The sequence below is a fragment of the Lepidochelys kempii genome, chromosome 8 (assembly GCF_965140265.1).
Source record: "Lepidochelys kempii isolate rLepKem1 chromosome 8, rLepKem1.hap2, whole genome shotgun sequence".
Taxonomy (NCBI): Eukaryota; Metazoa; Chordata; order Testudines; family Cheloniidae; genus Lepidochelys; species Lepidochelys kempii.
In genome coordinates, this window is record NC_133263.1 from 84,729,626 (window position 1) to 84,752,453 (window position 22,828).

The 22,828-nt window shown below is 41.9% G+C and overlaps 1 protein-coding gene and 1 long non-coding RNA gene across 5 annotated transcripts in view; one reads left to right on the forward strand and one right to left on the reverse strand.

Annotated features, from left to right (window-relative positions):
- The window catches only part of LOC140916156 (uncharacterized), a 64,118-nt gene extending 42,568 nt beyond the window's left edge, over positions 1-21,550 (reverse strand). For both annotated transcript variants that reach the window (XR_012160442.1, XR_012160443.1), the window contains exons 1-2: positions 21,237-21,550; positions 12,351-12,497 (exon numbers count right to left, since the gene is read on the reverse strand). This is a non-coding gene — a long non-coding RNA (uncharacterized lncRNA). The remainder of the gene's footprint in view (positions 1-12,350; positions 12,498-21,236) is intronic.
- SLC44A5 (solute carrier family 44 member 5) overlaps positions 1-22,828 on the forward strand; it is a 183,408-nt gene that overhangs the window by 53,711 nt on the left and 106,869 nt on the right. The window lies entirely within an intron of this gene.

Consider the following 22,828-nt stretch of genomic DNA (forward strand, 5'->3'; position numbering starts at 1 on the left):
GCATGTTTTATCCTAAATCTCTGTCTCTGTTCCCTCTCTATAAAATAGGAATAATGAAACCTCTCTGCCTCGTAGGGCACTTGTGAAGATCCATTCACAAACGTTTGTGAGATACTCAGATAGCACTGTGAGGAGAGTCATGGGAAAGCCCACGGGGAAATTAGTAATTCAATGCAGCAGATAAGACTTGGGACCATGCATTTAGGGCCCATTTGAGAAACTTAAGTGCATGTTCAAGTATATACTTTAAAATTAAGTATCTTCTTAAAGTGCTTTCCTGAATTGCATCATAAATGAATATTGCAACAGCTGCCTCCTTCACTGAGTACCATCCCTCTGATGAACTAAATGAAGCAGGGTCTTGGGTGTGTGGGGGGAATAGTATGTTAATATTATGTACTTAAAGATGGTATTTAATGCATGTGCATAAGGAAGGCTGAATTAAAATTGCAGAGGCAACCTTAATTCTGACATTCCCTAATTTTCAGTGCTTGGCTTTTTAACCTGAAGTGTGTTTTGGAGGGGAGGGGTTGGTATGGGATTTATATACATATACATTGTGTGTGTGTTTATAAACATTATAAACAAGTCAATTGATTTTTCTTAGTAAGTCTAATTTTATTAAGTGTTCCTTCAGACACTAGCAGCATGATTCATTGGCATCTGTTTCTCGGAGCCATGGCCTCTGACTAAGACAACAATTGATCAGATGGGAGAATTATTTAATAGGGCCTTTACTTAATGACTTCTGCTGTAAGTTTTATCTCTTGCCAGAAGAGCCATGTTGTGCAGTGCAGCTTCTTGGTTACTGTCAGGAATGTGCCCAGAGCCTGAATGACACTGAGGGAGCACTGACATAGCACACCCGTACCATGCAGGGGATCTAGTCCTAACAGAGGTTGGTAGTGCCTGCATGGTAGTGCCTGTGTCCTAACAGAGGTTACACAAGTGTAACCTAGTCCTAACAGAGGTTGGTAGTGCCTGTGTTATATAGTGGGTGGTAACACTGTTCCATAATGAGGTTATAACATTCTTTGATCTTGCCTAGTAGGACAGGACCAAGTGAGGTTCCAAGACATACCTCCAGTGTAGTAAAGTCTGGGCCTTTGGGTTGAGGTTTTTGACTGGAACACCTAATACATTTTTCTACCTTGTATTTCACTTTAGATACAGATGGCTTCTGAAATATGTAAGTGTTAAAGTACATTTACCTTAAAATTTACAGATGAAGGAAAAGGAGAAGATATGAAATGAGTTCAGGCAAAAATAGTAGGTCATGCTTTTAATTAGTAAAAGCGCTGCTTTGAATTACTGCATAATAATTATTAATAATTAATAAGCATAACAGGAAAAATTGAGTATTTCTCTCTGTTTCTCATATTTGGGTGTTGCAACTTTACTCCAAATGCTATTTAAAGATGTACAGTATGTTGGAAATAGACATTAGACTTTGGCATCCATTTGTCCAGATACAAAGGAAAATGTGTTTGTAATGTTTTAATTCTGTGTGCATTGAGTTTAACAAAAAACAGACATTTGGGGAAATAATTAAACTGGAAATAAATAAACATAAATAAACAGTATCAGTCACAGGGTGCTAAAAAGGAGTTGCCTGACAGCAATCCATTTGGTGTGCTCACATAAATTAAGTTCCTCCTCTTCCCAAGTGGTGTCAGGATTGAGGATCTGGATATTTATCTGTTTCCTAAAGATAATATGCCTTTGTAGTATTCCACTGTGAAGGTCCATTTTTATTGTATCTCAGTGACTTCCAGAGCAAATCTGCTCAGTTTAAAAAGGAAATATTTTAAAGGGATAGATATTTTATATCACTTACAGCCCTGATATAAATATATCACTGACAGAACTGTGATCTGAGAGTCAAACTGGGTCCATTGCTTCCTGCACATATTCATTAGTAATAAAGCAGACCAGATCAGACCCTCCCTTACACTTGTGTAACTTTATTTCTTCCTGTTAGTTCCCCAGTGATACCTGTAGCAAGTTTGCACATGTATAACTCATTGGCACTTAGTAAGCCATTGTCTTTGCATATACATCTACCAGGTTTTATATTAGAATTGGAAAGGGTACAGAGAAGGGCAACAAAAATGAATAGGGGAAATCGAACAGCTTCCAGATGAGGGGAGATTAAAAAGACTGGGACTGTTCAGCTTGGAAAAGAGACTACTAAGGTTGGGAGATATGATAGAGGTCTATAAAATCATGATTGGCATGGAGAAAGTTAATAAGGAGGTGTTATTTGCCCCTTCCCATAACACAAGAATCAGGGGGTCACCCAATGAAATTAATAGGCAGCAAGTTTGAAACAAATGAAAGGAAGTACTTCATACAACACACAGTCATGCACATACATGTACTTCATACAACACACATACAACAGTCAACCTGTGGAACTCATTGCCAGGCGATATTGTGAAGGCCAAAACAATAACTAGGTTCAAAGACTAATTAGATAAGTTCCTGGAGGATAGGTCTATCAATGGCTACGAGCCAAGATGGTCAGAGATGTAACCCCATGCTCTGGGTGTCCTAAGCGTCTCTCTGCCAGAAGCTGGGAGTGGACAACAGAGGATGGATTACTTGATGTTTGCCCTGTTCTGTTTATTCCCTCTGAAGTGTCTGGCACCAGGCTCTCCCAGAAACCAGGATACTGGGCTAAATGGACCATTGGTCTGACCCAGTATGTCCATTCTTATGTTCTTAAGAAGTATTACTGTCCAGCTTACTTTCAGCTCTTCAGCGCTTATAGGAGTGAAAACTTACTGTTGTAACTGCAGTTGGTAATTATGACTCTAATATACATAAGGTCTTCGGAACAGGTCTGTTGATTAAGAAAGCTCCTTTTTTACACAGTGGATCCATGCTTTCAGATGTAATTAAAACTCAGTAAAATGCTGAGGACAGCAAAAGATTAAACAACTGTAGATTTATATGCAGTTATGTTAAAGTTTTATCCCTCCCACACATTTCCGTTTAGGAAGAGTAGAATTGTAGTTAAAAAAGAAAAGAAAGGAAAAAGGCTGGCTGGTTGATTTAGTGTTCTCTAGATTGTAGAATTAGAATTGGATGGTCTTTAAACGTACAGGTAACTTTCAAGGAAGTTAGTAGAATTTATTTGCCTACATTTGTTATTGACTATTTATTTCAGGAGCAAACACATTTTTCTATTGCCAGGGTTTCTGATGATCAGACTTGCATTGACTCTCTTAACCTCTCATATCTGGTACAAAATAAAACATCTCAGTGACTGTTCTGTCACTCCTTGTTTCCATGGATACTCTCTTTGAATGCAGTTATAATTAGCATGCTGCAGCCACAGTAGTTTGTCCTCTGAAAGAAATAAGAATGTCCTAGGGAGGATACGCCGAACTGTCAATGCCAGCACGCTTAAACTTAGGTAATTTCTTTGAACTGCGAGGTCAAGCTAGTAAAAAGTGTTCTGGGGCTTAGGAGTTTGGGTGAAATGTTAAACAAACCAGCTAGAGCCAGATAGACCAGCTACAGTTGTTGGCAATACTTGTAAATGTGATTTGGTGCCTTACAGAAGATAGGATCAATCTGAACCCCAAGTTCCCTTTGTGTGTCCCCTGGACTCTGAATGGCAGTTTTTGGGAATTATGTTCTGTTAGGGCTTCTGCAGTGGTGAAATAGCGATGAATAGTGCAAGACTACATTACAATGTAGCTAGATCATTTAAACAATCTCAGCTATTAAAATACATAGCTGTACAACTAAATTACTGTTGCATGACTGCTGAAAAATATTTACCAAAGTTTCAGAAAGTACAGTTCACCTTAATATTTTATTTATAGGCAATTTCTGGGTGCTCAACATGATAGTGAGTACCTCAAAACAGATATTATCCCTCTGAGGTAAAGTATTATCTCTGTCTGTTAAATAGGGAAATTGAGGCACAGGGCAATTAAGTGACTTGCCCAGTTCATGCAGAGGAAGTGTGTGGAGGAGTAGGGAACAGATTCCAGATCTGTTGACTACTAGTTCTGTATCTTAACCATATGACAATCCTTCTGCACAGAAGTCCCAGTACTGTAAGATTCTGAATGCTCTCAGCTCGCACTGAGGTAAATGGTAGTGAGGGCCCTCAGAGTGCCAGTCCATAGCAGATCTGCTGTAGCAGAGCAAAAGCTTTGGGAAACAGGAAAGGGCAAGCCTGAGGTTTATACTTCCTGAGTCATTTTCTTAAAGAGCAAGATCAGTTGCTTCTAACACAAGGTATAGTCAGAATTGGTTTTACTTTTCCGCACGGATCAGACATTTCTTCCATCTTTCCTTGAAATTACCCCGTGTATATTGATGGCTATATGAGTACAAGTTCCTCTCTAAGAACTCCCACTCTTTTTATTATTAAAAAGAGCTGACAGAATGTAGGAGTTCTTGAGACAGCTGAAGTTTGTCAACTATCATCTTGGGCCAAATTCAGCTCCCATTAAGTCAGTGGCATGACTGTCATTTACTCCAGAGGGAACAGATCTGAGCCCAATGTCTCATCTTTTAGAACTGAAGTAGAAATATATCCTTTATATTAAAGCCACCATCAGCTACAAAAGAAACGAGACCATTACTGTAGAACACGATATGCAAATATGTAAACAGCATTATCAAGAATAAAGCATATTAAACTAAAAGATAAAGTGCTTATGACAATGGTCTGACTAACTTTTAAGGTCCAGATGCTCAGTCTGTGTAAATCTATGCTGACTTATACCAGCTGAGCATCTGACCCTAAATCTCCGTAGAGAAGCTAAAGGTTGAATAGGCCTCAACTCTAGAGTGGTCATTCCAGATCATGTTGGGATCATATTGTTTGGACAGAGTGGGATAGCTTTCACTGCAGCTGCCTTTGTTGTCCCTTTTAAGTGGCTAAATAGAGGACTTCAGTCTCTAGGGCTTCCAAAACCACTACATTTTTCTTTTTAAAGAAAGAAAAATAATTAAAAAATATTCAAGAGCATAGAATTATTTATTTTATATTCCCTCTTGCCTTTCTAATAGCAATAAAACTTCCTTAGCTTGTCAACCAGTCCTTAATGTACACTGAAGCACCAGCTCTCTAAAATACCAAGGACTTTTCTTGCTGTTTCCAAAGAATAATATTATATTACGTAATTAGAGTCATGAGGAATTGTAAACATTCACTTTACTTAACACATGCTGTAATTTCAAAAGGGCTTGGGTGGAAGTAATCTTTCAAAATACTGCAACACGCATGCGAAATAAAATAACTCACATAGGGGCAGATCTGAGTAAATTGTTTCAGAACAGTATACCAAGATCTTTGGGACCTGAACTCACTGTGTGTTTTTGAGCAATGAATCACATAATGGGGCCTCCATCTTAGCTTGGGTCTCTAGCTAAGGTACTTCCATAATAAAATGAAACAAAGCAAAAATAACTAAATGAGCCAGAAAGTTTGTCCAAAGAGGGCGGAATTGGTTGTAACATTCTCATTTAATTAAGTCCTTAGTCATAACTGCCAAACGGATTTTAGATTATATTTTAAAACATCATATTGGGGGTTTGTTAATTAATGGCTTTTGCTGTGAGCACTCCAGTGAACCAGTAAACAGATTGTATAATAAATATATAATATACCGTTTGGTCTTAATGACATGGAACAGCAATGAGCTAAGCTCTAATTCATACTACTGTATTTCTTCAGAAACACTGAACAAGTCCTAGTCGATATTTCTTTAGAGATAACTAGGTGCAGTCTGTTTGTGTGAAATTACACAAACTTAATTAAACCAGTGGGCATTTCATGAACAAGTTAAACAAGTTTAGGGCCAAATTTTACTCTTAGCTAAACAAGTTTAAATCTGTAGCAAGTCAGTGGCATTCATGCATAACTATACCTAGAAGCAGAATCTGGCCTTGAGTGGTAAACTAGATATGGGCTTGAATCTAAACCCCTCCTCATTTTAGGGTTGCCAATCCTCCAGAATTGTCCTGGAGTCTCCAGGAATTAAAGATTAATCTTTAATTAAAGATTCCATCATGTGATGAAACATCCAGGAATACATCCAACCAAAATTGGCAACCTGACCTCAGCTTTTGATATGGAATTAAAACTCAGTGGCTTGGAGCCCATCACTGGTCATAAACACAATGAAGTTTGTATGAAGTGGGTCTTTGGCTGGCAGGAAGAAAAGTGTTTGACCCTTTAAGGGCTCCCTGTGAAACTGGTAGTATAGGGGGAGGAAGGAGAAAGTTTACCTGGACAGAGTTGGGTAGAAGCAAGAAGCTGTTGGACCTGATTTGGTGGGGGTGAGACGGCACTCCCCTTTGAGCTGACTGGAAGGGGGGATGGTATTTCTACCGTATGCAGTCCCAGAGAAACCTCTTTCAGCTGGACCAGGTTGGCAGCACCCACCCTCCCACCCATGAAGTCTAAAAAAGGATTGGGTTCCTTCATGATCCACTATGGGCATCACACTAGTCTCCTGTTTTTCCTTAGGGTCTGGGAAGGAATTTTGCCCTCACTGCCAGATTGGCTGAGATGCGATTGTTTTGGGTTTTTTTGCATTCCCGACAGTGAGTTTGGGACCCAGTGGCATGGGGCTGGGGGTTTAGGTTATAAAGTTGCAATTTTGTACATGAAGCTTGTGGTGGATGTCTAGTGTAGGTACTCGGTATGGAAGGGCTACCACTACTGGATATAATGGATTGGAAAAGGATGTAAAGGGAAAGCATTCGCAAAGGGAGCTGAGGAATGGGATTCGGGGCTCCTACATCTGGCACAGCAGGGAGCTGCCGCCCCTGCTTTTATAACCCCTTTACCCCTGTTATGAAGAGGGGGCAGCATGGTCCCAACTATGGGGTGGCTGGAAGCAGAGTGGGGATTGTGTAAATTATTAAGGAAACAATGATGATCTGTACTGTAGAGTTTATTGCCGGTTACTCCCAGATACAATAAATGAATAAAGTTGTGGCCAGATTAAACCATATTAATTCCTCCAGTGTGGGTGGACAGTTCCTGGTGATAGAAGTAAATGGTTTACAGATTAAAGGAAAAGGGCTGTAAACTTGAACAAGAATTCAAAGGCATGGTTAGATTAAATAACTAAACCCTCACTTAGGTATTGACTGGCCAGCTCTGGGGCTACTCCAAAGTAGAGAGGTTTGCCAGTTGCCTCAGACTCCAGAGGAACAGCAAAACAGTATGGTCTTCATATGTGGATAAGCAGCGTTGTGTTCTAGGACTGGTAGCAGACATTCACCATTTATGACTGTTCTTTCACTCCTTTAAAATTGTTCCCTAAAATAGAATTCATACAAACACATGTTTGGGATGATGATCATGCTACAGTAAAGAAAAACAGAGGCTTTAGATTTATTTCAAACACAGGGAAGCAGAGAACTTAGCAGGAAAATGTCCAGTCTGCTCAGGTTAAAAGTTAATTTGATCTTGAAAACTGTTGCTTCAGCCTTTTTTCTCCCTCAAAGAAAAATGTGCCTTCCTCTGCAGATCTAAAAAGATAAGCCCACTATATAGATTTCTGCAGCAGCCACACTGGACACAGGAAATATTGGCCTTGTTCCTTCAGCTGCCACTTGGTCTCAATGGAGGTTTTTATTGTACATCTCTTCATTAGAGTTAGAAAGGTTTTATAACATAATATTTTGGCTTGTCCACATGGAGACTTAGTGCATGGCAAGCTGCATTGTCAATGCATAGTGCACTAGCCTGCCACAAATTAAGTTACCCTGGGGAGCCTGCTACCACACACTAAAAGTTCCATAACGGATCAACAATCCTGTACTGCTGTCAGAGTGCGCTGTGGAACTGTTAGTGCATGATTGCAGGGTCCACCCGGCCAGTTAGTGCACTGCAAGCTAGTGAGTTATAGAGTCACACCCTAGTTTGCTGCACACTGTTTCCCTGTCGATGAGCAAGTCTGTCTGCTGAGCTGGGTGCTCTCAGAATTCTCTCTTGTTCAAGAAAGTGTCTCAGAACTCCAAGAATTCTGACCACATCTCTCTCTCACTCTCACTCACACACAGCATTACAGTCTGTATCTAAAAATGCTCTTCCACTTCCTAAATAGGAGGACCCCTTTTCTGCTCCGCTGTCCTCAGAACACTGTCCCATGGTCGAGGAAGCAGAAGCCTTCCTGGCGATACCATCCATACAGCCATGCATTCACCTCCAGGATGTGTCTGTATTACTTCAAGAAGTTTTATTTCATTTTCCTCCTCTCCCACAGTATAGAATCATAGGCCTCTTCTTCCAGGTCATTTCATCCCTCCCTTCCTCCCTCGGCCTGAGAAGGCGGGATTACTCCTAACAGAACATTATTCTAGTTTATTGTCCCTTTCTAGTTTCAAAATATCCCATGTGATGCTTCTAATAATTTTTTTTTGAGTTTAACAATTAAACTGAGTTTCAAAGGTGAAAGTAAATTGTCAGAAGATAACAATGTACTTTGCACAAGGCATAAGCCTTAATAGTGGGGACCAATCTATGAAAATATCTTCAAAACATTTGAGGCCCATATTTTAATCTGGTTTTCAAATTAGTGAAAATAATGAGTTTTGCAGTAAGGCGACAAGTAAATTCAAGATTTAACTATTTGGTTCCCTTGTTAGATCCATCTGTTTGCTCTAAATGTGCTAGGGTTGCCAGGTGTCCTGTTTTTGACCGGAATGCCTGGTTGAAAAGGGACCCTGGCGGCTCTGGTCTGCACCACTGACTGGGCTGTTAAGTCTGGTCGGCGGCACAGCAGGGCGAAAGCAGGCTCCCTGCCTGCCTTAGCTCTGTGTGGCTCCCGGAAGCAGCGCCACTCCCCCTTCCAGCTCCTATGCATAGGGGCAGCTAGGAGTCTCCACATGCTGCCTCTACCCAAGCGCTGGCTCTGCAGCTCCCATTGGCCAGGAACTGTGGCGAGTGGGAGCTGCGGGGGCAGCACCTTCAGATGGGGCAGTGCGCAGAGCCACGCCTCCATGTAGGAGCCAGAGGGTGACATGCTGCTGCTTCTGGGAGCTGCCTGAGGTAAGCACAGCCCAGAGCTTGCACCCCTGACCTCCTCCTGTCCTCCGAACCCCTTGGTCCCAGCCCAGATCCCCCGCCCGCCGAACTCCTCGGTCCCAGTCTGGAGCCTCCTCCTGCACCCCAAACCCCTCATCCCCAGTCCCACCCCAGAGCCCGCACCCTCAGCCAGAGCTCTTACTCCCCGCACCTCTGCCCCAGCCCAGAGCCCCCTCCTGCACTCCAAACCCCTCAGCTGTAGCCCAGAGCCTGCTTCTGCACCCCAAATCCTTAATCGCTGGCCCCACACCAGAGCCCTCACCCCCTCTGCACCTCAACCCACTGCCAAGGTCAGGAGCCTCCTCCCTCACCCTGAACACCTCATTTCTGGCCCCACCCCAGAACCCACACACCCAGCCCAGAGCCCGCACCCCCTCCCACACCCCAATCTCCTGCCTCAACCCGGAGCCCCCTTCCATACACTGAACCCCTCAGCTCCACCCCCACAGCCTGGAGCCCCTTCCTGTATCCCAAACCCCTCATCCCTGGCCTCACCCCCTCCCACATTGCAAAGCACTGCCCCAGCCCAGAGCCCCCTCCCACATCCCAAATCCCTCATCCCTGGCCTCACACCCTCCCACATCCCAATGCACTGCCCTAGCCCAGAGCCCCCTCCCGTATCCCAAACCCCTCATCCCTGGCCCCACCCCAGAGCCCGCACCCTCAGCCGGAGTCCTTACCCCCTCCTACACCTCTGCCCCAGACTGGTGAAAGTGAGTGAGGGTGGGCGACTGAGCGACAAAAGGAAGGGGGATGGAGTGAGCAGGGGCGGAGCCTTTGAGAAGGGGCAGGGCAGGGGTGAGGCTTTGGAGGAAGGGCAGGGCAGGGAGAGGGGCAAGGGTGTTCAGTTTTTTGCTAGCAGAAAGTTGTCAACCCTAAAATATGCCTTTTTCAGAAGTTGTTTAATTTCAGATTCTCTAATCTCTCCTTTTCATTGACAAAATAGTTTTAAAAATACACAGACATATTAATTTAAAATTCTTAGATTTATTAGTATGCTTAAGGTAGTAATGACTCTTACAACACTTTTGCCTGTCACTAGTTGTTGGTGCATGGTTCATTTTTCACTGCTTTGGAAGAAAGTATAATAACAAAACAGAATGAGCTACATCCTATTCCTGTTGAAATCAATGGTAAAACTCTCGTAGATTAGGTTAAGCTCCCACTAAAGACTTTTTTTTTGTTTTTTTTACAACCAGATACAACTTTATTTAGGACTTTTCCATTTAACAGTGTATAATATTTTTTTTAAAACTCATCCATTGTGTTACTGCTTTACTATATGGCAGGATGTTGCTTCATTTAATGCTTTGCTATTGGTCTTGTTAAAATATTTTTTACACCTGTCATATCTGGCCTGAAGGGTATGTCGTATTTAATAATCTATATAATCTATAGTTCCTGCTCACTTATCCTCATAGATTATTATGACAGAAGCCACTAAAGTTCATTCTCCTGATTAAGCTGATATGAATGGTTTGTACATGTATTACAGACGGGATCAGTTGTAACAGTCATTACTCTTAATTAATTTTTTAACTTTTAAATTGTGATTTTTGCATTTTGAGGAGTAAAATCTACAGGCGTAAAGAACGACTCTGGTGGTGTGGTGTGTGCTTACACTGTTGAAATAATAGACCTTCCACAAAGGTCTGAGGCAGCTTACTCTAGTGTGATAAAATTAGACTAGTTAGTATCACAGCTAATATATCTTATTGTTACAGCAGTATAGGAGCCCCAGAACAGAGAACATCAAAGAGGAGGTAACTCAAAGTTCCTCAAAGGCAGGTTTGTCTTAAGCATATGAGACAATACTAGAATCCTGCTTGGATATCTCTGGAATTGGATTGGCCTGCAGTGTTTGCATCCCTAATGGACTTGCTAGAACAGTTTGAGTCAGCAAAATCAATGCTCTAGGCTTGGTAGAGAGACAAGATGGGTGGGGAGATATCTTTTTATTGGACCAACTTCTTCTGGTGAGAGAGACATGCTTTCAAGCTGCACAGAGCTCTTCTTCAGGCCTGGGACATGTACTAGAAGTGTCTAGGCTTGGTAGTCCTCTATATTATGGCAGCTAGCTGGTACAGAGGGACTGAATTCCCATGGAAGATATGTGTTGATTTTCAAGGGCTTAGTTTCAGTGCTGTTTTTAAAAACTACTTTTTATAAGGCTTTGATTCCAAATACTCCTCTCTAGTTATAAGAACTTTTGATATATCTTCTGTAAAGCACTGCTCTTACTGTAAACTTCACATTATCTTGAGTGTGCTGAAAAATGCTTATGAGTGATTTCCATACAGAATAACCCTCCATCCCCCACCAGATTGAATGCAAAATAGTAATTCAGTCAAGTGGTATTCTAAAGCTGAAAAGTACAGTTTGAATGGTTTATGAATAGCACCGCAACAGACATTAAATTACAACCCGTATAACCACGAGGGCTATGAATACTAGATACATAAAACACTTTTATTACCAGTTACCTATAAGGTTGAGCAAAATGAAAATCCATCTGCCAGAGCAGGCTTCCAGCACATATTGCGCAGCAGGATTATAATATATATGTGGAGGAGAAGAGTTTGAGATTCAAAATGGAGAAGGATTTGAGGGCATGTGATTTAGGAAAATGAGGAGGATTACAGGACATATGATACAGGAGGAAAGGGATTACAGTGCATGTGATGTTGGAAGACACAGATTACTGGAACATAAATTGTAAACCCTCACACATTTTATTTATGTTTTAATCAGAGGAACTCCCTGGAGATCTGCTTTTTAACAAGGGAATGCTATCTTTACAGAACAGTCATTTTAGCAGAATTAGAAAGGAAGTGCGTAGTCTGTTAGCTAAGATGATGGAAATGTTATCATGCAATAACACATGGACACATGTTACCCTGGGGTGTTAATATCTCATATTCCAGTTTAAGAGCCAAGAAAATCCTGCTTGTTAATTGCAGTTTTTAAAAAATATATATACAGAAACCAATTATGTTGGTAAAATATGATGGCTGTAAAATTGCTAGCTAATAGTGATTTTTTTAAAAGATTTGAATAGATTACTGAACTCTTTGCAATATTTAATGTCTGTCCAGAATGAGTTTTTGCTTTTCCTCTCCTTTTTAAAGAAAGTGGGTTAATGTAATGCTCAGGAAGGAAAGCCTAGCATACACAGGCAATGTGGAAGCTTCCCCTCACCACACTGCCAATCCAAACTGGCAAAGCCCTTTGCTATCCCATCCCAGAGGCTCTTCAGAGCTGAGGGCATGTCTACACTTACCTCTGGAGCGAATGATCCAGTGGGGTCGATTTATCGCGTGTAGTGAAGATGCGATAAATCAACCACCGAGCGCTCTCCCGTCGACTTCAGTACCCCACTGGAGTGAGAAGCGTAGGTGGAGTCGATGGGGGAATGGCAGCAGTCGACCTACCGCAGTGAAGACACCACAGTAAGTAGATCTAAGTACTGTGTTATTCACGTAGCTGAAGTTGCGTAACTTAGATTGATTCCCCCTTATGCCCCCCCAGTGTAGATCAGGCTGCACTGTGATGGTTTAGTAATGAAGACAAATTCTCACTTGAGGCTACAAAACTTATTTTAATGTGCAACCTTCTCAAGATCCCAAGAGGTCAGACTGGGGTAGTGAGCTACGGATCTCTCATTTACTTAAGTACTATATTTGGAGCCCAGTCTTGCAGCTGTTACTGATCTGAGTAGCCCCTCTCTGACCTCAGTAAAACCAGTCTGAGTCTGGGTTGCATGATCAGTCAGTGAGGGCCCAATCCCGTGAGGTGCTGAGTGTCTCCTGAAAAGTGCTAGGTATGCAGGCACTCAGGATTGGGTCCTTTATGAGCAGTAACTTCAATTAAAACTAAAATATCCTTTAGTTTATATCCCATCGGGCAACCTGTACCTTATTCTTATAAATTTCAGTCCTTCCCAGCACTTAAGTACATGCATAACTTTAAGTTTGCTTTGCTACATTTGGTTGGGGCCATAGGCAGATTCTGTCTCCTAGTTCACCTAGGTGTGACATTGGATAGGTCATTAATGTACTGCAACCACTTGAGGAAGACGTCAGCCAAATTCAGCGCTCGGAACAACCTGCTCAGAAAATTGGCTGGCTGGCTCAACCTGGGCTGTGAGCACCTGGGCACTTAGAAGATCAGCCTTTGCCCTCTGCTGTTCAACAGCAGAGTAGTGTGCTCCTGTCTGGTGTCACTCGTCTCACACGAGGCTGGTCGATGTAGAGCTTAGCAAAGCTATGTGTATTGTTACTAGGACTTTGCATGCGACTCCATTGCCACCATGGCTGCCAATACTTAGTAACGTAGTGCCTTGCCATATTCGCCATTAGAAGGCGTTTGTCATGCTGCTTTCCAAGATCAATGAGAACAGCATTTATCCTTTATGGTCATCTGCTTGGCACAACAAGTGGTCAGCAATGACAGCTGTTAATCACTCGCTCGTCACTGACCCAACCGTCTCTCCACCAGGTTTTGATCTGCCAAGGGATCTCTGCCAAAGCATCTCTGAACTGGTTTCAAGTAGGACAGGGCAACTGTGTGGCCAATCTGTATACACGATGTTTTCAAATGTCCCACGATGCAGCTGCGGTCAACTTCAGAAGGTCACATATCCTTGATGAATGCCCACTGACTTATTTCGATGTAGGGCTACCGATGCTCCATCTGGCTGATAATGATGCCCTCAAATGCCTGGGCATATTGCATATGCTCTGAGAGAGATCCCCCCGAACTTGCAAACAAAGATGGAAATTACTTGGGTGCTGACATAACCTACTCTAATTACAATTTTTCTTTGGGACATTTATCAGATGCTACTAAAGAAGTTCTGTTTCTTATATTTTCCATTGGAAATGCCCTACCTTCAAAGGTATTTATATGGTGGTAGATTCAGCAGACAGTTACAAGGCTGAAGAGCTCATTTTGCTGCATTTATTTCTGCTACTGATTTCTAGAAAATTACCTTGCTAATTTCAGTGCTTTGGCACTGACCAGCAGCACTTCTCAGGTTTAAACTTGGTCAACTCTTGGGAGAGAGAGGAACTCCAGTTATACTTTTATCCTGCTTGCCCATGAGATTCTGTTTTTTGTTTTTTAATGTACACTAACATAAGCATACCCCATATCCATGCTGCACACATGTGTATACTCTGTCAATTTATAGGGAGAAATTGGAAGTTAAAGTAGAACTTGACCTTCAAGCATCCCATGCAAATATTAAGACTTTTAAACTAATAAAGTAGCACTAGTGGTTTCAGCCAGCTGAATATATTATGATTTTATTGTTTAATGTTGTCTTCAAGTATAAGGGATTATATTTAGTGCATAAAATTGAGACTGGGGCTATAAAATGCTAACTTCAAGATCATGAAGAATGTTTTATTTCTGAAGATAGGAAGGAATTGTCTCCTCCACTGAGAGGAAAACAAGTTTTCTTTTTTTTGTTTTGTTTCTATCTTATCTCATCTTTTTGTAGCTCATTTAAAAATATCTTTTAATTGTTGCATAAAAGAATAACTATTCTTAAAATCTCCTTCCCCACTCTTGATTTAACCTGTTGGTCTGTTTTCTGGAGGCTTCTTCCACTGCAAGTCTTGTCTCTGAGAAGTGTATCTTTACTCAGGCCACATCTCAATCTGCTAACATTAATTCGTCCATCTAAACAGAGTTTTGCCATTAGACTTCAGTGAGAGCAGGATTGGGCTTTTCATGTCATTTGTGTACAAAGTTTGGAGAAGCTGTCAGAAGTGGTTATGGCAACTCGGAGAAAGACTTTCTTCCCACGTAGATAATAATACTCATGAGCCTGAACCAGAACCTCAGATTTGACAAATTCCTACATTTTGGGTCTGTCAAACAAATGAATTGGGTTCCCAGTTTTGCATTTTCAGCCCATTTCTGATCTCACTGGGTGTCTGATCTCACTCCCACTAAAGTCAATAGCAGAAATCCCACAAAGGGAACAGAACTGGGCTGGATTTGTAAGCCGCTCTCTTGAACAGGATTTCTTTAGCTTTCCATTCATTCCATATTGTAGAAAGAGCCAACATAGGCGAGTGTGTGTGGGTGTAATTTTCTCTTTACCAATTCCATGCAACTTTGGGCTGGTCCACATACAGTTTTGTGTTTTTTAAAAAGTGCTCTTACTATATCAGTTTAGAATCCCATAAACTTTTGAGAATAAACTATACTGATATAAGCACCTTTATACTGCAACAATACTAGGGCAGTGTATTGCTTTAAATATGTCAGTTTTTAAACTGATATAACAGTACAGAAACTGTGTTCAGACAAGCCCTGTGTTGCACTAAGCAGACACTAATGTAATCTGCAAAGTGTTTTGCTTCCAAGAACACCTGAATATTATAAAATAGATGTAGTGCATCTACTTTGATGTCAAAAAGAAGATAGATCATCACCCATCAATGAATCCTTAAATAAGTAACACAGCATCTGTTAGAAGAGCAGCTGACTTTGTGTAAGACTATACCTCATACCAAGTTCACTGTGTGAGCTAATGTGGATCCTTCTATGTGAGGTATGTGTGCAGTGTATAGGTTGAAAGGACCCTATTAGTATTGAGTTCACCATTCATGAGCTTTTAAAAACTTTGTTCTTGCTATTAAATCTTAACCAGTCAGAACAATATTCAGATAATGAGGATTTTTTTAACCTGAAACCAGTGACAATGTATAATGACATTATTTTCTAAACGTCATGATATTGGTAACTTGGTGGTAGTTTCTATTATAAAATGTTAAAATGTTCAGAAAGAAAATGTAAGTGATGTTGGAGTATTTGACTTTTAATATTCACATGCCCCAGTAACTGAGCCTGGCTGAAAGTTGTATGGCTAACTACGCCATACAACTTTGTCTGAAACAGCAGTTACACTCTGAGGGGGGCTGCCTAACCAGAGAATGGCAACTTTCACAAGCCATGTCTCAGTTCTAAAAACACACTGTTTTGTTTAAATTCAGGCTTCTGATTCTGGTTGAATTTTTATGAAAGGGAAAAGAAAGATTGAAGACTGGTTTTTGTTAGTGTTTGGTAAATGGAAAATCTTGGCTGCTACTCTGAAACTTGGAATAAAGGGTCACTTCTGATCATTACTCTAAAGGTTTTATTTGATCAAGCAGATGTTTAAATTCAAATCGGCCTGTGTTATCATTTTGTGAATATATTCACTGTTAGTCACATAGAGCTGCTGTTAGTGTAAGACTGCACAGAACATCCTACAATAAATGGCAATGGTTGCAGAGATGAAGGCAAAATAAATATAGAGTGTGTTCTAATATGGCTGCCTATTAAAATATTAGACCTAATTAACATAATGTTACAAGCTCCACTTGTAACTCCATGCCTGGCGGCTCAAGCACAACCATTCAGAGCTGATGCACTGTTCATTGTAACAGACAATGTGCTGCACATGGACTATTCAGAAAGGCTAGTGCTCATATTCATGCAGTTTGTATGTATTATAGAGCCATTAATTTTAATACAGTTGCCCTCATTTTTAAGGACATCTGTTAAAAGAACAATAGACTTAAAAGTCTACATATCTCCAGGGAGCCATTATCTGCCTGTATGGTGATAATTCTGTTTTTAAAGAACTCTGCCTGCTTATAAAATATATTGAAATGGTAATTATCTAATGGTAGGTCATTTTTTTTTTTTTTTTACCGTTTAAGATTTGTCCATCGCTTCCTGAGCCTGATTTTCAAAATTGTGCACAGCTGTGAATAAAAGTGCACGTGCAATTGCTTTCCTAATTTGCATATATAATCACTGAGAGTGCACAAGCAGATTTATTTACACATGCAAATAGCCAGTACACAATTTGAATATTGTAACAAGTAATGGTAACCAGAGGCAAAACTTGGCATACGGTTGTGCACATGTGATTGCATATGAAATGGCATTTGCAAACTTTAAAAAATCAGCCCCCCTAAGAAAAGTACAAGGACAATAAAGCATTTTAGATCTTTTAGTAAACCCTTCAGACCATCAGCACCAAGACTTGTGCAATGTGAAAGCTGTCCAGCCTGTTGTGGTGAATTTACTAGACACAGCTCTGTATACAAGATGTAGTGGTATTTCATAACTGTCCAGGCAAAGCAACAGTTCAAATGATTGCGTAGCGTATTCTTATAAGAGGATATAATTGTACAAATTTTAAGTTAAATGAACTTGAGTTTTTATTGTGTAGTTCTATGGGAAGGATTAATTAGTCATTCTCTGTGTAATTGTTTTGCACTGCTTTTAGTCATGCTTGTGCCATCGGTTTAAAAGTAAGGGCAGAATTTGGCTTGTTCTATTTCTTCTCACCAAGTTTCCTTTTGAGAAGATTCCTATGCAGAGAGGCAAGATCTCTGAAGAAAAGAAAAGGAAGATGCAGAGGAATGCCAGCTAGGAATACACAGGCTACTTATGCCGTGCAAGAGAACGATAGCAAGAACTGGCTATTCATATCACGTAATGCAAGGAATGGAGTCTGAAATGTAGAGAGATTAAAAAGTACAGATAAGAAAAATAAGTTGGTTGGTTGGTTGGTTTGAAACTTTTGGTTTTTGAGATTTCATTCTCAAACCAGACATTGTGTTAAAAATGATTGGGGGAAAAATGGGTTAAAGCATGTAGTCACTTTCATGTTTTCACTCCTATGAAGGGGGACATTGATCAATGCTCAAGTCGCACTCCCCGTCAGTACCTGGCCCGAGCCGGGGAAGCTAATGATTCAACCAGCAGTCCAAATTCAGTGATGAATCTGGTCATATGCCGCCTGAGGCATGTTGTGCATATGCTAAGAAAAAGACTCCTATGAACTGGAAATGTAATAATTTTGGAAAATTAAACATTACCGGCAAGTATTATGGAGCAATAGGATACAAATTATGATTATAACCATTCTGCATCAGACATTCATGCACCATTTATCTTTTATGATGTCTAAAGTCTAATTTTCACAAAGAATCCCTGCTGCTACAGCTCAATGAGTAGGACTGAGAACAGGCAACATCAGGCATTCTTAGTCTAACTCAGTTGTCATTAGAATAGCTAGACAAAGCATAGATGAGGTGTCAAGATTTTAGGGTTTCATTCTCAGTTCTGCTAGCTACTTACTGTCTGATGCTGGGCAAGTAAGTGAGGGCCAGATATTCAAAACTGTGCATTCACATTTGTGCACCAGGCTTGTATGTGTAATTACTGAGATGCATTTGTGAATCAGGTAATCGTGCAGTCAGATAGTTAGTTATGGGTCTGGCTGGCCATTTGCTGGAACAGTTTTTCAGCATACATGTGCAAGTGCAGTAATGACATATACATTTTTGCACATTTAGTTGTGAAAATCTGGCCTTGATGATACTCACATTCAGTATGTTACAGCATAAAATAAACTAGAAGAAATTACAGCACAGTGAAATATTGATCTGCATCTGACAGACATTAGAACACAACTAGAGCTGGAGGCTCAGATGAGGGGGAAAGACAATACGAGTACTCCCCTCCCCATTCTTCTAGAATAACCAAAGAAAAGAACCTGGACCCAGAAGTCTTCCCTGTTTTCTGATTCTGAGCTCCTTCTCAGTTTACCAGCAGCTGTGTCCTAAATCTTATTCCAAATTGTCATTTGCTCCAATTCACAGGTCAGCACAGTCTAGCTTTCTGGAAGAGAAAGCACCTAAAACCTATACAAAGTATGTATCAAAAACAGACATCCCTATCCTGCTGGTTTAACACTTAAATACAGTGGAACAAGGAGGAGATGTAAGAGTGGCTTGTAAAGCAAGAAAACACCCCACATGATCAGCCTCCCACACAATTGCATATGACCAAGACTCGCACCTTTTATGGAGTGGCAAAATAGAGAGAGGTCTAATCCCACTGCTCTCACTTTGACTAAACTCCTCTTGATGTCTTTCCTGTTCTATTGATGATCAATTACATTTTTACTTTTACGTCCAAGGAAAGATGGTGAGAAGGGATCGAAAAAGAGAGCATTGGAACACGTGGAGATAATCTGCGTGCTCTTTCCGCCTCTGCAGAGGAACATATTGTTGCATGCATTTTGGCTTATGTCAAATGCCTAATGCAGACTGGTGCAGGTTCGTTAGCAGTATACTGGTAGCCATGCAGTCCTCTGGAAATGGCTTGAATTGCTACATGCCATAAATGAAGAATGGGAGCCTCTCTCGGAGCTAAGAGTAATTTATATCCCAAATCCTTTTTTCAGAGGGAGAAATGAGGCACTTCAAGGTAACAAGGTTGTCGAGCACCCGCTCATTTCTTGAGGGACTTCTTTTGCTTGCTGTTACAATAATTTTTAAAACTAAATTCTAGCTATCATGGATCCACAAGGCCTTTTACCTTTACGCAGTCTCTGGCAGTATACCCATGTAGTTCTAGGCCCTCCAGTTTTTGCAAGGAAGAGTCCTGCAGCTCCGCTACTCCCAGGGGGACCTGCAACTCCATCCTTATCCCCCCAAAATTCAGTTTCCCTGGAGGGAACCCATTCCCTGTAAAGGTATCCCTTCTTCCACAGGAATCTTTCCTGCAGACCTTTGTACAAGGTTTATACTGCCAGAGCTAGCTATCATTCTCAGCTTCTCTGAAGAGGATGCACTCTGATGCTCTGCTTGAAACTCTGCTACTGGGGCAGGGAGAGTAACCTATCCATCCTCACCGGCTGGAATTTGAGTCACAGCACTTCTAAGCTGTGCCTCAGTTTTCCTACTTCTGGCTGGAGTCTCAGTCCCAGCTCTGTCCGGCTCTGCCCCAGGGAGTGCATTCTCCCAAGCCAAAAGCAGCAGCTTTCTAGCCCCATGCATGCTGGTCTGTGACCCTAGGTGAAGACATGATGTTCTCTGGCTCCTGGTAAGAATCAAGGTGCTTCGGTCTCTGCCAGGCTAGTCATCCAAATCATTTCCTATCAGCACCCCCATAGGTAACTGGTCATGCACCCCAACCTCTTTGTGCCCCTTCTTGGTACCCGATTTCAAGTATATCTTTGGGACAGGCACCTTAACTGGGGATCCAAACACCCCCCCAGGGTTAGATACTCATTGGATACAAACTTATTGGGGTCAGCTATGTTAGGGAGAGCCAGAGTTACCTCAGCACTCATGTCCCACAAGTCCTGGACCTTTGTCCATTCCCCTTTATGCTCTGACCCCCCCCCCCCAAGTCTCCTGCCTACACCCACTACTTGACCTGAGGAAACCCTGTGAATTTGGTACACCAGAGCCTAAGGGTTAAACTCAGCAGTCTGAACATTTTATCTCCTAGAGGAGCTAGTGGGGAGGCCTCTGAATCCTCCATTATACTGTTAGTACCAAAGACTTGAGGAGCTGACATTCCCTGCAGTTGTATTTTCTAGGTTAACCCTTAGCGGGCCATGGCCAGACCCCAGGAAACTGAGTCTCAGGTACTCTGCCCACTTATGCCTAGGCCTATTACAGACATAATGTCTTGGGTCCTTGGGATCTCTCATTGATGGTCTGCTTGAGTTGGCCAATACCTCCACTTCAGGTTTACCTAAATCCCATTTCTGAGAAACCCCTTTATGGGACCTTGACTTGGGCCAGTCCCATTTTGGGTTTTCTTTTCTGAACCAGGCCTACTATCCATAAATTCACCTGCCAGTCAGGCTGCACAATGCAAGCCTTGGGTTCTGGAGCACTAGCCATGTTTTAAGGTTATGGGGACACACCTCCTAAGTTGTTCTAATGCCACCAATCAGACAAACATCCAGGATAGTAACTCTTGCACCTTTTCCCCATTTGCGGAGGTGCTCCTCCATCTGGGCTGCAACCTCCATATATGTCACCCCCATATTCTTTTGCATGCTCCCAAACCGTCTTCTGTAAGCCTCAGGCATCAGTTCAAACTTAAGCAATAAGGCTTTTTAAAAAAGTTCACTCCCTGAATCAGTTCCATCCATTTGATTATACACACCTCTATACTTTGGGTGTCAGAAAGGGAGTGAGACCTTGGAACCTATCCACAGGGGGAACGTGATTTAAATAGCAAGCTTTCTGAAAGGCAGTGGGGTAGGCATCAATACCCCCCTTCTAAATTATTGTCCCAATTTACATGTGTTTCCTGTGATCTTGGCATCCCAGAGTTTCTCCCTACTTACCATTCACATGTGATCTCTTGCTCCTCAGGTTCTCAGTTTCCAAATTGCTTTTGCTGCTGTTTCTCATGTTTGGCTCACTCGGTTTTGTCTTTTCCTGATCAGCCAGCGTCTGACATTCCAGCTTAGTTCCTGCTCCTCCACCTGAAACCTCTTTTTTTTCCAGCTGCAATTTTTGCCGCTCTAGCTTTTAGGTTGGGGAACTTGATCTTGAGGACACCCTGCAATTGCTTCGGCTGCTGCAGATACTGTGATTGTCCTGCTTTGACTCTGTTTGTATCTATGTCTCTATTTCCCCCAGCCTGACCCTCCGGGAACCTTGTCTGGGTCTGGACTTTAATTCTTTGCCTGGTTGTCCTCATGTAGTAGGTCAAACAGTTGTGCCTTGGTTCACTTTTAAAGTTTAACTCTCCCTTTGCACAGCTCTGCTGTCTGCCTCTTAAGGAGTTGATCATATGTCATTTTCCTTAACTGTCCTTTCCTTCTGTCTACTCAGAACATAAACCACTTTCTCCCTACAGTAGTTTTGACTAAGCTTGTTTTTACTGTTGTGGTCGCTTTTTGCAAAACACTATGATTTCAGACAGCATCCCACTGCTACCACCAGCGGCCATCGATCCTCTGGGCATGCTAGGCCTCTGACCTTTACACAGGATCTCTGGAAGAATACTACTTTAGTACGGCCCTAGACCTCCACTTTTGCAAGGAAGACCCTGCAGCTCCACCACTTCAAGACTGGGTCTTTGGATTCAGCACCTCTGTTTCTCACTGTGGTTCCTCCAGCAGTTCCAAATGAGTTAGACCCCTGTCAGAGACTTACCTATTCAGTGACACAGAACCCAGGGCAGCCTTTTCAAAAGAAGACAGCTTTTATTAGCCAATTGGAATACAGTATTTTAAAGCCCTTAGGTTAGACTTGAAAAGCAAGGTTTACATGCATGTCCATGCTCACAACATTACCTGCCTCTTTGATCAAAGATGTCTAGAATTCCATCTCTCTATCTGCTCACTTGGCTGATGCATCAGGGACTTTCAGAGCTAAAAGCGTAAGCTGCTAACGCTCTATAGCTCCTATTCTCTGTGTATTGGCACAGGGGGGACTTGCAACTCCCAGTCACCAGAGCCTTACATAAGCATAGAGTATTTCATTTTCTTGTCCACTTTCTGTTGGAGAACCCTACTCTTCTACTAAGTTACTGAGAATTTTAGGGCCTAGGGAATGTTAATCTATCATGCTTGCAGCTGTAAATGCCACCCCCAGCCCTTCCATGCAGCTGCGTCTCCTGTCTGGGGTCTGTACAGCCCCGCCATAGGGTGGGGCTGGGGGTGGTATAGCTGTGCTGGAGGAGCTGCTGGTGTGGGGTGCTGGCTCCTGGGAGCAGTGGCATCACGTTCTGTTCCTTTCTCTGCTGTGGTTCCTGGGAGAGCCCTTAGGTTCAGCGGATACTGATTTCTATCTGTGGATATCCACATCTGCAGGTATAAATTTGTATCTGCTCAGGGCTCTACAATTCATTCTTGAAAAAGTCTTTCCGGTATGGCGTACCGGCAATAAATGTCTTAATGGTATGGCGTACCTGACCGTACCGGCTTAC